The 16289-nt window shown below is 34.4% G+C and overlaps 1 long non-coding RNA gene across 15 annotated transcripts in view; it reads right to left on the reverse strand.

Annotated features, from left to right (window-relative positions):
* LOC112645914 (uncharacterized) overlaps positions 1–16289 on the reverse strand; it is a 313664-nt gene that overhangs the window by 74996 nt on the left and 222379 nt on the right. For 8 of the 15 annotated variants that reach the window (XR_007408158.1, XR_007408162.1, XR_007408166.1 and 5 more), the window contains 3 exons: positions 5737–5888; positions 1998–2102; positions 718–1110 (listed from right to left, as the gene is read on the reverse strand). The exons of 2 other annotated variants lie outside the window; for them this stretch is intronic. This is a non-coding gene — a long non-coding RNA (uncharacterized LOC112645914). The remainder of the gene's footprint in view (positions 1–717; positions 1111–1997; positions 2103–5736; positions 5889–16289) is intronic. 5 more of the 15 variants (XR_007408161.1, XR_007408164.1, XR_007408165.1 and 2 more) reach the window with 3 other exon arrangements.

Raw genomic sequence — 16289 nt, forward strand, 5'->3', positions numbered from 1 at the left:
CTACCAAATGTTCACTTGCTCTGAACCATGTGGCACACTAGGCATTTACAATTTTTTTTAAATACTTTTATTTATTTATGATAGTCACAGAGAGAGAGAGAGAGTGAGAGAGGCAGAGACACAGGCAGAGGGAGAAGCAGGCTCCATGCACCGGGAGCTCGACGTGGGATTCGATCCCGGGTCTCCAGGATCGCGCCCTGGGCCAAAGGCAGGCGCCAAACAGCTGCACCACCCAGGGATCCCGGCATTTACAATTTTTTAAACTTATCCTTTTAATTCCACATTTTCAGATTTATATTAATTTTAGATTTGAATTAAAATGAGTATCACTAAGATGATACATATCAAAATAAGGAGCCATATGACATGCGTTTGAAAGCCTCATTGGAAAAAGCCTTCCACATGCACACTGAGCACACAAATGCAGTATTCCAATTTATGAATCCCTTTGTAAGGACATCACTTCTAGAGCCTAATAGTAACAAGGTTCTAACCATAGCAGAAAAGTTATGGTGAGTTCTGAGATATTTTGGTACTGATGTGGCTCTATTTTTTAAATAGGTAAACACATTTTCATAAAAAGGCTTCATAGGTATTATTTATAGAAAAATGAAATATATCAAAGTATAGTATTAAAATGTTCATGTGTACTAGGTATCTATTGCTGTGTAAAACATTAGCACAAACATACAGATTAAAACAATATACATGTATTACCTCACTATTTCTGTGGGTCAGGAACCAGGCATGTCATGGCTCGGTCTTCTGTAAGGTTATAAACCAACTGTTAGCCTTGCAGCCTTCAGACTGAGAGCTTCAGTTGCTTGCTGGCTATCAGCTAGAGGCTTTTATCAGTCTTTTGTCCTGTGGATCTTTTTTCCTAGGACACCTCAAAACATGTCAGCAAGCTTCTTCAGAACCAGGAAAGGAGAGACTGTCCACCACAAATCTATTTCCTTTTTATTTTACTTTAAACATGAACATATGGTTTACATGCAATCTGTGTCTCTAGCATGTGATTAAACTTCCAGGAATTACCTAAACCACTAGATATTCATTAGGAGATGGTAGTTTCTGAGATTTGTCTACTTGGAATCTACAGCGATGATTCTGAAAAAAGATGTGGAGATATTAAGCATGTTGGTAGGAGTTGTAGTAGAGGATAATTACTGTTATTGCTGTTATCTACAGTTTAAAAATACACTGAATCGATTTATGATACTGTGGCAGACACTGCTGCTTTTCTACTCTAAAGGCATTTCTAATGATATTTCTTACCACTCTTCTCTATATTACCTAGAGAGCCATATATACTCACTTTCTGGGTTGCCTTTGCATCTAGTGGTGGCCAAATTACTGTTTTAGCACACAATAAATAGCAGGTAAATTTTGGGGTAGGGATGCTTTGAGGAAAGCTTCTACTTTTTTTGGTTAAAAGAAAACCAAGCCTGGTTTGTCCCTTCTCTCTTTCCCGTTTAAAGGTGAAAACCATCTTGCAACATTACTGACTATTTTTTAAACATTTTATTTCTTCATGAGAGACACAGAGAAAGAGGCAGAGACACAGGCAGAGGGAGAAGCAGGATCCCTATGTGGAAAACCATCTTGCAACATTACTGAATATTTTTTAAACATTTTATTTCTTCATGAGAGACACAGAGAAAGAGACAGAGACACAGGCAGAGGGAGAAGCAGGATCCCTATGCGAGACTTGATCCTAGGATCCCGGGATCACGACCTAAGCCAAAGGCAGACACTCAACTACTGAGCCACCCAGGCATCCCACATTACTAAATATTTAAGATAATAAGAGAAACATCAGTGATGCTGTTGAGGACCTAAAAGAGCAGCAATAACTTTTATATCTGTGGTACTGGATTTTCTATTTCTTGCAGCTAAAAGAAATCTTAACAGAGGAATCTATAATGCAAACCACAGAAATAACACTAAACTCAGCATTGAAGAATCATGGATTAAAATAATTGATAAATACTGACCTTTAAATTATTAAAGAGCTCTATTATATATTTTCCCAGTAGGTGTCTTGGGTTAGTTTTCCAGTGCTTCTTAAACATTAATGTGTATTTCCATTGCCTGGGGATCTTGAAAAAAATACAAGTTGTGTTTCTGTAGGCATGGCATGAGGACTGATATTCTGCATTTCTCATGTGCTTCCAGGTGACACCAATGCCAATACTAGGGGTCATACAATATACCGGAAGTAGCACATTCTATAGCTCTTAATTCTTCTGCTCTCTGATTTCTGTTCATAACAGTAAAAAAGTGCTTTCCATCTCATGGAGGACAGAGACTTGATCTATTTAATTTATTGCTGAACCCTTATTGCCCATAATGTTTTCTTGCAAGTAATGGCTTGCTGAATAAGTATTTGTTTAAGGAATAAATGTGGATATTCAACACAAAAATGCAGCTATTGCTTTAGTGGGCATAAAATTCTGATGATAATGAGTTCAAGAAATAGTAGGAGCTAAATAAGTGGAAGGTCTATGTGTGGAAAGCTCTTTGCATATATTTAGGAGCAGCATGCGGAAGAATATTAGGATCAAGGAAGGGTTTGCTTTTTTTTTTTTTAAGTGAGAATTTAGAGCATTTTTGTACTCTGATGTGAATGATCCAATACAGAAGAAAACTGATGTTACAGAAGTAAAAAAAGAAACTTGTGAAGTATCTCAGTGTCCTGTTAAAAAGAATACATAGGTTGGAACAAATAGACAAATTTTCTTAGAAGCAACCATGTTTCATCCACAGAAACTGGAGTGGAGAAGAAGTATGTGCAAACAAATATAAATAATTCGTAGTGATGGGGAAATGTTTACATTCTCTTTTAATTTCTTCAATTTTATCTGTGAAGTAAAATCCACTGTCAGTTGTTAGAGAAAAGAGAGGGACTGAGATTTCTAATAAGGAAATAATGTGAGAATTGAAAATTTGAGATTAAATAGGCAGAAAAGGATCTGAAGGAAAGGAAGCAACATATAATTTCTGCCACTATATAAGATTGTTATCATCAGAGTTTTGCCTAGTTTTTGTATCTTCTTCATTTTGTATGAGCATCAAACATAGATAGACTATAATATGAATGACCCATACCTAAGTTGGTATTATATATGGGCAAATCAGTTGTAGAGTGGCATGTTGTTATTATCATATTTACATTTTCCCTTGTAAATTTGTGTCATATTTTAAGAAGTTATATATATATATATATACTAAAAAGTCCTGTATCATATGAAAAAGATATTTAAAGTGCATTTGGTATGAATTATTCTATACCTATACCATTCTGTTCCATCTGCCATAAGCTTTATTTTACAATGTTTAATTGCACACTATATTATTGTTAGGGCTGCTGTGACAAATACCACAGGTGACTTAATCAAAATTTATTTTCTTACAATTCTGGAGGCTACAAGCCTGAGGTCAAGTTTGGATTACAAATTTGGGGGGATGCAATTTGGCCTATAACACATACCTAGAGGACTATAAGGATTATAAGACATTGTTGGGTGTTGCATGAATACAAAGTCTCTTTTCTAAAAGATAGGATAAATAGAAAATGTAAAATCCAAGTATAATATGGTTCTTTTTCAATAAATATATAATCCATTCTTTGGGTGTGGTAAGAGGGTACAAATTAACATTGCTATTGCCAATGAATAAATACATGTCTGTGCCCACAAAATAAATGGTTAAACAAACACAAAAGACCTATTTTATTAATTTGACCTTTTATATACAAATTTTCCAATACACCTGTATAATTCCTTACAGTGATTGTCCCTAGTCATTGTATTCTATGCTTAAAATATGAACAAAAATGGATACTTTGAGGAAGTAACTGAACCGAGATGTTCCATTTCACTAAGTTTAAACCTACCAGTGGTCACTACAGCTACATCTAAATCAAACATGATAGTTGACTTTGAGAATAGCAGTGTTTAATTCAAAAGGCTAACTTCCACTGAAAGAGTTTATGATCTTTAGTTTGTTCTACATTGTATGTGGATGATTCTGAAAGGTTTATGATCAGCACAGGGAATAGTCTCCACCTTGAAAGAATAAAATATTGGGAACCACAATGCTGGGAATAGTTAGCATTTTTCAAATGTAGAACATATGAACTTGTAGGTAGCTTTCATAAATCCCCTCTGACATGAAGACTGAAAGTAGTGGATTTAAGTCACAAAAAGAGTAGTCGGACATTGAAAATACTGACTTTATGATTACAAAATTAAATAATATCTTTGTAAGTTATTTACAAAAATAATTTCTGTATTTTCAAATGTTTTCAATTATATATTCAACAAAATACCAAATCTTTAATTACCTCCATGTTCATTTAACAGTAAAAGCAATGAAAACTAATTTAGCTAATTACTCTCAGTTTTAAAGCTACCTTTGGCTTAGTACATATTAATTAAACTATAATTAATCAAAATAAATTGATCATAGGGGCACCTAGGCGGCTCAGTCAGTTGAGTGTCCGACTCTTGATTTTGACTCAGGTCATAATCTCAGGGTCATGAGATCAAGCCCCTCATTGGACTCCACACTTAGCAGGCAGTCTGGTTGAGATTCTCTCTCTCTCTCCCCCTCTCTCTTTGTCCCTCCTCCCTGTGTGTTCTCCCCACCCCTAAAATAAATAAATAAATAAATAAATAAATAAATAAATAAATAAATAAATATTTAAAAACATAGTGATCACATACAGCATTGTGCCGGATACTTAGGAAGTCAAGATTTATACACATGATTTTTATGGGACCAAGACACCTTCAGATAAGTTATGGCCTCAAAACAATCCTAAAAAGTATATGAAGCATGTGAATAGAGAAGAAGAAAAACACACTAATACAGGAGAAAAAGTTACAAAAGATATTCAAGGTATAGTTAGTAGATACTTCTTCCTGACCTCCAGACTTTTGTAAGAGAAAATGTGAGAAGAAAAGTTGAAATGAATAATGTTTACTGATGCTCTAGCTTCTTATCTGAAGATATGTCGATTTTTAATAGATATAGGATGTCTGGAGAGCTGATACATGTTCACAATAGTTAGTAATAGTTATAATAGTTAATAGGAACAATAATAAAAATGAAATACATGACAAAATGTATACAAAATGAGGTAAGTTTAATTTTAAAATGCATATTTCTAGTTATCTAATATTTCTACTTGTCAGTTTTTAACATTAGGAAAACACCCAACAAGTGCAAGGAGAAATTTATAGGATATCTGGGATTGCAGGTTTGTTATACCACAAAAATTGAACATTTATTATACATCAGTATGAATACAGATAAGTAAGCTCTAATTAATCCATATTATGGAATACTATGTAAACATGTGAAGCTTTATGAGTACTACCAAGAAAACATTGTTAAAATGTATTATTAAAATTTAAGTCATAGTAAACAGTTACCTGATATTATATTCATTTATGTTATATTTGTATACAGAAGTTATATAAATGGAAAGAAAAATGTGGAAAGATGGGAGAGGAAGTCCAATGAGATATAGAAGGCATTGTTAATTTTATCTTACTTTAATACTTTACATTTTTATTGGTGAATAAGCACAGAAATATTTGCATAATTCAAATTAACTAAAAGTATATATATAGAATTTAATAAAACTCCCACCAATTACTACCTTTAGGATGATAAGATAGACAAAGGTGAGCCATGAGCTATAAACAAATATTATTAAAGGGGTACCTGGGTGTCTCAGTCAGTTAAGCTTAAGCTTGATCTCAGGTCATGATTCTGGGGTCCTGGGATTGAGCCCCACATTGAGCTCCCTGTTCAGTAGGAAGCCTGCCTCTCCCTCTTCCTCTCCCTCTGCCTACTGCTCCCCCTTCTTGTTCTCTCTCTCTGTCAAACAAATAAATATAATAAAAATATTGTTAAATTGTCAAATTCACCTGTTTAAGCAGGCATTAGCAATTATTTATTAAACATTTATTATATGCTATTCATTATTTGGTGACTCATGTCTCTACTATTTGAGTATTTTAAGAATTTTTAAACCAGGAAGAAGTTACCATTATAATATTTGGGACTTAGTATGATGCAGAAAATACTGCTCAGCTTAGGTTTTTTTTTCTTATTTTTTTATATTTCTTTACGTTCTGACTTTTCATTATACTCTTGTGTGGCCGAGATGATAAAAATTCCTGGTGTCCCTTTCTCCAACTGAAGAACCTTTCATGTCCTATTCAGTGGAAATGATCTGCCAAACACATAGATAAAGAGATACATCTTTAATCTTACAAGCTGTCTCCTTGCACAGGATCAGGAAAATGATTTTTCTTTTAACAGTTGTCAGCATGCTTGACATCTGCCACAAAGGCTTAGGCTCTATTTTTATTTTTCCTATTGAAATCGTGCTCCGACACCTGCCCCTTTGATACATTTAGACTGATGCAGTAAAGAACTGAGCGCTTTTCAGTCAAAGAAATCACCACATTTCCTTTCTTTTCTGTTTGGTTAAAAAATATGATTAAAAATAAAACTCATTTTCAGTAGGATGGATGTGTAAAAATATCCAAATTAAGTAAAAATGCATTATTATGTTATGAACAATGATATTGCCTTTAAAAAAATGTAACTGATATTAACATATTCAGTCTTCTCAAAAAGTTTTAAATAACATGTTCGAAATCATCTTCTATACCTACCAGAACCCATTAGAGGTACTTAGCATTAAAAAATAAGTATATTGGGCAGCCCCGGTGGTACAGCGGTTTAGCGCCGCCTGCAGCCCAGGGTGTGATCCTGGAGACCCGGGATCGAGTCCCACGTCGGGCTCACTGCATGGAGCCTGCTTCTCTCACTGCCTGTGTCTGCTTCTCTTTCGGTCTCTCTGAATAAATAAATAAATAAATCTTTAAAAAAAAAAAAAATAAGTATATTTGTTAGTTGTTTCTGAATAAAACCTAATAATAAATCCTATAGCAACCATACACAGATGTATTAAGATTTCATAGCATGTTTATAAATTTTAAAGTAGTACTTTATATATATATATATTTAAAGTCATTATTTTATGTGGCATGTCAGGAGGTGTGAAGAATTGGGATGCTTGCATGAGGAAAAGTAAGACAGTATTAAATGTCAGAAGTTATTAGCCTCACTGTATAGTCAAAAAAATTATAAAAATAGTATCGCCAAGTAAAGGAATTGTTGTGTCTGAGGCTGTTATTTTGCCCTAAAAATATAATAGATTAATATGCTGGACAGTGCCATTAGAAAAAATGATACAATAGGCAGCTCAAAACTCTCATCTCCCACAAAAATATATTTTCTTTGGAGGCAGAAACTGTCAAAACCAACTTTGTGAGTATTCTGGAAGACAGAGATTTACAGCAACCAAGCAAGCACTGAATCAAGAAAAGAACAATTTGAAAACAGTAGGAAAGCTGTGGGTGTTTCCATTTACACTTGTTCCGTCCCACTCCCAGTGTTCCAACAGCCTTAAATTGGCTACAGATTTTGTTCCCAGTGTCCGACCCTGATTCCTAGTATTGGAGGAAACATAACAGGTTTTATTTAGAAAATACTGTATATGTTTGTACTTACCAGTCTGAGAACTACCTGGAGGGCTAATGAGAGGTGCTCAGCTTTTTTTTGCCTAACTTGTATCTCAAGTCATAAGTTAAAGGCATTGCTTAAAAAAGCTGGCAGGTCAACTTACAAAGTACGTTAAAAATGTTTAGAATTAAGGTACACACTATATCAGCTAAGACCTGGAAAGAAAAGTGAGGAAAGATTCTTGGAGAAATTAGCAGATTCAAAAACACCTGGATATATAAGGAAATTTAGAAAGCCACATTCATGCCCATGGCAATATTCATGCTCAAGAAAGACCTGAAAAGACAAAAACTTTTTACCTTGGGCTGATATTTAGGCTCAGTACAAACCTGGCTAAATGGTGAAGAAATACCCCAGAAAAAAAAGGTAATCTGCAGAGACTGAGATGTGAGTTTGTTTTTTGTTGCTTTATTGGTGTTTTTTTTTAATTTTTTCTACTTTTTGCATTTTTGTTGCTGGTATTGTATTTTTTTTTCTCCCTCTCTCTTTTTTCTTTTTTTTTTTTTTAACTTTTTCTTTTCTTTTTTCTTTTAAGATCTTTCTTATCAAGGAGATACCTGTGAAAGCATTAGCTAAACATGAACTAAGAAACTGAGGCTCCACTGACCACACATGACAAAGAATACTGTCTTTACAAAAAACAGTTTGGAAAAAAAATCACTAAACAAATGGATCACCATAGTCTTTCAATATCCAAAACAAGCTCAATCATAAGAAAGGGAGAACTTGATATCCAGTGTTAACACATTATGTTTAAATGCCTAGTTTTCAACAACAACAAAATCACAAGCCATACAAAGAAACAGAGGGTATGACTCATTTACAGGAACAAAATAAACTGATAGAAATAACCTATGAAGAAGTTCATACATAAAACCTACTTGGGGGTGGGGTGGGGGAAGAAAACATCAACAACTTGAAAACAACTGTCCTACTTAATTAAATTCAAAAGTTTAAGACCAACCAGGACAAAAAGCTTAAAATAAATCAGGAAAATAATGTCTGAAAAATAAGAATATCAATAAAGGCATAGATTATAAAAGAAATTAAGCAGAAATTCTGGAGGTGAAGAGTACAATAACTGAAATGAAAAAAAAATTGTAGATAGGTTCAAGAGCAGATTTAAACAGACAGAAGAAAGAATCAGTGAACTTGAAGAAGGGGCAATTACATTTTTCTGACTCAGAAAAGAAACAAAAAAATGAAGAAAAGTAAACAGAACCTAAGGGACCCATAGGACACCAATAAGCAGATCAACATATATATTAGAAAACTCTAGAGGTAAACAGAGAAAGAGACAGGAAAAATATTTGAACACCTACATCCCAGGTTTGATGAAGGACATAAATCTACAAATCAATGAACTCCAAGCAGGATAATGTCAAAGACACATTTACCTAGACAAATTATAATCAAATTGTCAACAGACGTTACAAAAAAAGAATAGCGAAGGAAGCAGGAGAGAAGCAACTCATAATATACAATAAAATTAACAGCCAATTTTTCATCAGAAATGATGGAGAGCAAGAGGCTGGGGTGTGGCATATTTAAAGTACTGAAATAAAATAAAGGTAAATCAACAATTTTAAATCTGACAAAACTGTCCTATATAAATTAGGGAAAAATTATTGACATTCCCAGATAAACAAGTAATTTAGTACCACCAGACAAGAACTCTGAAAGGAATCCTTCTAGTTGAAATGAAAGAACCCTGGACAGTAATGGCTATATGAAGAAATAAAGATTTCTGGTAATGCTAAATACATGGTCAAATGTAAAAGCCAAACTCTTATAATGTTTGCTTATAATTGATTATTTATATTCTACATGATTTAAAAAGCAAATGCATAAAATATAATTAAAAGTGTATGGGGCGGGGGCAGCCCCAGTGGTGCAGCGGTTTAGCGCCGCCTGCAGCCCAGGGCGAGATCCTGGAGATCTGGGATCGAGTTCCGCCTCGGGCTCCCTGCATGGAGCCTGCTTCTCCCTCTGTCTGTGTCTCTGCCTGTGTGTGTGTCTGTGTGTCTCTGTGAATAAATGAATAAAGTCTTTTTTAAAAAGTGTATGGGGGATCCCTGCGTGGCTCAGGGGTTTAGCGCCTACCTTCAGCCCAGGGTGTGATCCTGGAGACCTGGGATCGAGTCCCACATCAGGCTCCCTGTATGGAGCCTGCTTCTCTCACTGCCTCTCTCTCTCTCTCTCTCTCTCTGTCTCTCATGAATAAATAAATAAAATCTTTTTAAAAAGTGTATGCTATTTGAGTACAAAATATGAAGATACATACTTTTTGATGGTAAAATGAAGATGGAAGCTGTAGAGGAGCAGAGTTTTTATGTGCTTAAAAGTAAGTTTGTGTAAACCAAATTAGTTTGCTATTAATTTAGTATGCTAAATGTAATCCCCATAGTAATGATAAAGAAAACACTTAAAGAATATACACAAAAGGAAATGAGATGGGAATCAAAATGAGTCACTATAAAAATCAACTAATCACAGAAGACTGTAATGGAGGGAATGAGAGATATAAGTGTATAAGGCACATAGAAATAAATAGCAAAATGGCAGACTAAATTCCTCCTCATCAGTAATTACTTCAATGTAAGTGGTTTAAATTCTCCAAAAGAAAGGCAAAGATTTGCAAAATGGATTAGAAAAACAAGAGGTAACTATAGGCTTTCTACAAAAGACTCAGTTTAGATCAGACAAATAGATTGAGGGTAAAAGAATGAATACAAGATATTCCATGCAAATAGTAACCAAGAGATAGTTATGAGGCTATACTAATAGATAAAATAGACTAAATCAAAAACTATTACAAGAGAAATAATAGCTATATATATATATATAAGTATATAAATAGATATTAATATAAATACAAATATATATATATATATATATATACATATATATATATATAGAGAGAGAGAGAGGCACTCCACTGAGAAAGGTTCCACTTTTGGTCAGCCTGGTGGCTCAGCAGTTTAGCGCCGCCTTCAGCCCAGGGCATGATCCTGGAGATCCGGGATTGAGTCCCATGTCAGGCTCCCTGCATGGAGCCTGCTTCTCTCTCTGCCTGTGTCTCTGCCTCTCCCTGTGTGTCTCTCATGTATAAATAAATAAAATCTTAAAAAACAAAAAATGGAGGGTCCACTTTTAAGCTCACATGGTTGGGCAAAATTTCAGTCCCTGCTAGTCTACTTCACTGAGGGCCTCAGTGCCTAGCTGGCTATTGCCTAGAGACTACCTTCATTTATTATTATTATTATTTAAAGATTTTATTTATTTATTCATGAGAGACAGAGAGAGAAAGAGGCAGAGACACACATAGAGGGAGAAGCAGGTTCCATGCAGGAGCCCAATGTGGGACTCAATCCCGGACCCTGGGATCACACCCTGGGCTGAAGGCAGACGGTCACCCACTGAGTCACCCAGGTGTCCCTACCCTCATTTATTATTATCTGGCTTCATCAATGTGTTAAATTGCTTCAAAACTCAGAAACGGAGAGGGCATAATATCCATACAAAGTCTTAATTGTATATAACTTAATCATGCAAGTGACATCCCACACATTTGCTGTATTCTATTAGAAACAACTTGCTAGACCAGTTTCCATTCAGAGAAAGGAGATTACACAGCATGTGAATACCTCAAAGTTGAGATCTCTGAGGGCCATCTTTGAGATGGCTTGCCACAAGTTCTATGAAATTTAACACATATTTGTGTAACCACCACAGGAAATGATAGAGAAGAAATCCATCACCCCTTCACCCACAACCCAACCCAAATTCCCTCATATTCTCCTTTACAGTCAGAGCCATCACCATACTTAGCCTGTGGTAACTACTGATCTGTTGTCCATCACTGGAGTTTTGTCTTTTAAAAATGTCAAAACATGTATGGAATCAAATAGTTCACAACTTTTTGAGACCAGATCCTTTCATTCATGTAATGCCTTTGAAATTCATCCAAAGTATTGGTTGTATATTTTGTTACTCTTATTTTCTCAGTAGTATTCTGTTGCAGGATATGCCACCATTTGTTTATCCTTTCATCTATTGTAAGACATTTGGATATTTTCAAGTTTTTGGTATTATCTATAGATATGAATATTTGTATGAAGGTTTTATGTAAATATAAATTATCACATCTCTTGGGTAAATACTCAGGAGTAGAACTATCAAATGGTAGGTGTGTTTAACTTTATAAATCATGTCAAATTATTTTCTAGCATGGCTACACCCTTTTGCATTCTTGCCATCAACGTATAGCTGTTTTGATTGCTCTACATCTTCACCAGCACTTGGCATTATAATTTTGTTATTGTTGTGCTTTGGGTTTTGTTTGTATTTAGCCATTCTAATATATGTGTGGTGGTATCTAACTATAGTTTTCTTTTCTTTGTTTAAAGATTTTATTTATTTATTCATGAGAGAGAGAGAGACGAAGAGAGAGAGAGAGAGAGAGAGAGAGAGAGAGAGGCAGAGACACAGGCAGAAGGAGAAGCAGGCTCCATGAAGGGAGCCTGACATGAGACTGATCCTGAGACTCCAGGATCCCGACCTGGGCCAAAGGGAGGCGCTAACTGCTGAGCCATTCAGGCGTCCTTCACTATAGCTTTCATTTGCATTTTTCAAACAGCTAATGACTCTAAAAATACTTCTGTGAACTTATTTGATATCTTTCATTCTTCTTTGGTAAAGTGTATTTTTAGTTTTTGCCCATTTTTAATTAGGTTTCCTATTTTATTAATGCTGAATTTTGGAAGTTCTTCACATATTGTTGATATGCCCTTTTTTAGATGTAACTTGTATATATTTTCCCTCAGTCTGCAGTCTGTTTTTGTTCTCTTAACCTTGTATTTCATATAGAAAAAAATTTTAACTTTGACAAATTTTAATTTATAGAATTTTATTTTATGCATTGTGCTTTGGATGTCATGTACACTCTGTTCCTAATCCATGTCATAAAGACTTCCTCTTATACTGTCTCCTAAAAGTTTTATTTTTTTTTTGCCTTTTACAATTATATCATAATGCATTTTATTTTATTTTGATGCATTTTAAATTAATTTTGTACATATGAAATATAGCTCGTTTCTTTTTTCTTTTTTAATTTTTGTATATGATAATAAAAAAATTATTCCTACACCACTTGTTTAAAAGATTATTCTTTCTCAAATTTCTCAAATTGACTTGCACTTCTTTTTTAAGACTTGTTTATTTACTTATTTTGAGAGAGAGAGAGAGAGAGAGAGAACATATGAGTGGTGGGGAAGGGCAGAAGAAGAGGGAGAGAATATCAGATTCCACACTAAGTGAGGAGCCTGACATGTGTCTAGATTCCATAACTCGCACTCCCCCTCACCCTGCCAAGATCATGACATGAGCTGAAACCAGGAGTCAGACACTTAATCAGCTGAACTACTCAGGGGCCCCAATTTTGCACTTCTTTTAAAAACTAATGGCCATATTTGTCTGGGTCTATTTCTGGATTCTCTATTCTGTTCCACTGATTTGTCTTTCCCTTTGCAAATACTCATTTAGTTTGCTAGTTTTAAAGTAAGTCTTAAAATCAGGTAATGTGTGTATTAGTTTTATAGGCTGCTGTGATAAATTACCATAAATTTAGTGGCTTAAAATAATATGAAGTTATTAGCTTACAGTTCTGAAACTCAGAAATCTGAAATCATTTTTACTGAGTTAAAAATCAAGCCTTTTGGAGTCTCTTGGGGTTCTGTTTCCTTGTTTTGAGCTCCTAGAGGCTGCCCACATTCCACAACTTGTGGCCCTCCTGCAGTAATGGTGTCACCCTGACATCCACTGTAGACACATCCTTCTCTAACTCTGACTCTCCTGTCTTTCTTATAATGATCCTTGGGACTCTTCAAGTAATCCAAAATAATCATCCCATCTCAAAATCCTCCACTCAGTCACATCAGCAAAGTCTCTTTTTATGTGCAAGATAAAATACTAACAGATTTAGAGGAAGAGGATATGGATATATTAGAGGGCCATTTTTATGCATTCTACATAGTCATAGAATCTAGTTTATATGACTTCAATTCTTTCAAATGTTAAGGCTTATTTTATGACCCGATATGGATCACACTGAATATAAATATTCGTATTCATACGTTGAATACCGTATGTGTATTTGATATGAGAATTATTTTTTAAAACAATCTACTGTCTTCAGTGAGGGTCACAGATAGTATGATCTAATTACCTATTTAAAAAAATAAATAGATGAAATATGTGTAGGGAATTAAGGGTACATTTAATGTGATGAGCACTAACTAATATACAGAATTGTTGAATCATTATACTGTATACCTGAAACTATTATAACACTGTATGTTATTATATGCTCTATATAGAATTATATATTTTATATATTATATATTGGTGTTATATATATTATTATATATTATACTTTAATTCAAAAATTAATATAATGTCTATTGTTTCAAATTATTTTCCAAAGAACTTTTAGTCTGCTCCCCACCCCACCCCACCCAAGCCTCCATGGGAAATAAGTACTTTCCCACCTCATTATTACTGGACTTAGTTACATGTCTTACTTTGACCTCATGGTTAGTGGGTATATTTCTCCAATTTTTTATTTTCTGATTTGGCTGTATGTCTTGCTTTGGCCAACTGATGTCAATAGATGCCATATGAGCAACAGATTTGAACTGTGCTCATTCATTTGGGCTATACATTTTATGCTCCTATATTTGGACAAAAAGAACGTTTTAGATTGCCTCTGGCCCAAAGAAGATGGGAGATTGTTCCAGTAGACCTGACTGCAATCTTCTGATCATAGAAAAGTCTACACTAAGTGATCAAAACCCTGACTATCCAATCAATTGATGCAAAAGCAAGAAATTAATGTAAATAGTTGTATGTGACTGAATTTGTGGCTGATTTCTAAAACAGCATTACTGGGCAAATAATTGACTAGTACTATGAATAAGTGGAAATCTCATTAATAAGTATATCTGAGATTATGCAAAACTGTTTTCAATTCATATATGAAATGGAGTTAAATCTTATGCTAGAATAAATTGTAAAGCAGGTTTATCACCCATACAGTGCTTCATAGGTCATTTGAAAGTCCTGTGCATAGTGCTTTATCTGTGCAAGCAGTCTTAATACACACCAATATTTTTAGCATCCTCGTTCTCACTTGTTGAATATAAGAAGAGCTCACAACCATTCTGAAAAACAAAAACACTTCTACAAATTTTTAAACTGTCTTCCTAGTGAGCAATATAAACCACACATGAAAATCACTGATTTCAATGTATAGTGAATCTAAGAACAAGTCAGTAACTTGAAGTGAATCTGAGTATATGTGTATCAAGAAATATAACTGTATAGAATGGAATATTTCCATGATACAATAAAGAGGGGAACTCAAATTTCAAAATATTATCAAATAGAGTACAAAAGGTCCCCATGATGAGCAAACAATATAGACTGTCCTCTGAGCATCAGGTATACTCCTGGACATTGTAAATATAAAAGGAGAATGCATCAATGAATTTAAAACTTAAATAACAGAAATACAGCTACAGAAAACATGAATTAATTGGAAATGATCTGAGAGCAGTCCAACTACATAAACCTGGAAAACCTTCCTTACATTAATACATATCTCAAAGGGGAAGCTTCATAAAGAAGCTACTAAGTGTTCCCTGACACACATTTCAATTCTAGATTCATACTGAAAATTATATCATAAATCCAAATAACTATCTTAGCAAATGCTCTGGTGTTAATTAAAGTGCACTTAATGGATATAGCCCAACCCTCAGTAGTGTTGACAGAGCCACTTTTCCATGCAGTTAGAACAAATTGGATAATAGAATTTCACTGTAGTCTATGACTTCAGATACATATGAGGTAGAGAAAGTAGGGAATTTCAGAAAATAAAAATGGAAGAGGAAGAAAACTGAAAATACTTAATTCAGGTTAATTGTTTAGACTGCTGAAATAGTTCCTGGTTGAATAGACAATTATGCTTACGGATCATTATTCTAAGCATTGAGAGTGCTCATTTAAATTTATTTCAGGCAAGAGAGCCAAGAATAATACCCTGTAGGATAGGGTAGACGGTGACAGATAAGTTTATTTATGAATAGTCTTTTCTTCGATTTTAAAGTCTTTTTTTACAATTAACATTTCTAAAATCAGATTGCATCTTACAAATTATGATTTCTTATTATAGATAAATTATTATAGTGTGTCAATCTTTTCTAATTTAGTCTATTTTAGGTACTCTCTTAGAGGAAATTCCATTCTTCTGGAATATTCTCTCATTCCTTAAAAGGACATTTGGCTGACTCAGGACATGCATGAAATTGCAGTAGAAGGAGAGAGGATACCTGGAACCCACACACAAAGGGTCAATCACATTATTTTTTTACCTTTGACTTCTATATTAGTGCTTTTATCAGGTTCCTATATAGTTTGTTGGGATCTGCTACTGAAATCTCAAGCATTGAATTCATGTTTTGGTTATTTGGCTTATGTAGGGCTCAGTGTCTGTCCTTCCATAATGTGTCTGTTTGTGTTCCTTTGGTCTTGCCTTACAGTGCTGGAGACACGCTTTCAGCCATATTCTCTATGCTATCTATGGGGTAGCTCAGCCCCCACAAAGCCTCTGCAATCTG

The sequence above is a fragment of the Canis lupus genome, chromosome 34, assembly GCF_003254725.2.
Source record: "Canis lupus dingo isolate Sandy chromosome 34, ASM325472v2, whole genome shotgun sequence".
Lineage (NCBI taxonomy): Eukaryota > Metazoa > Chordata > Mammalia > Carnivora > Canidae > Canis > Canis lupus.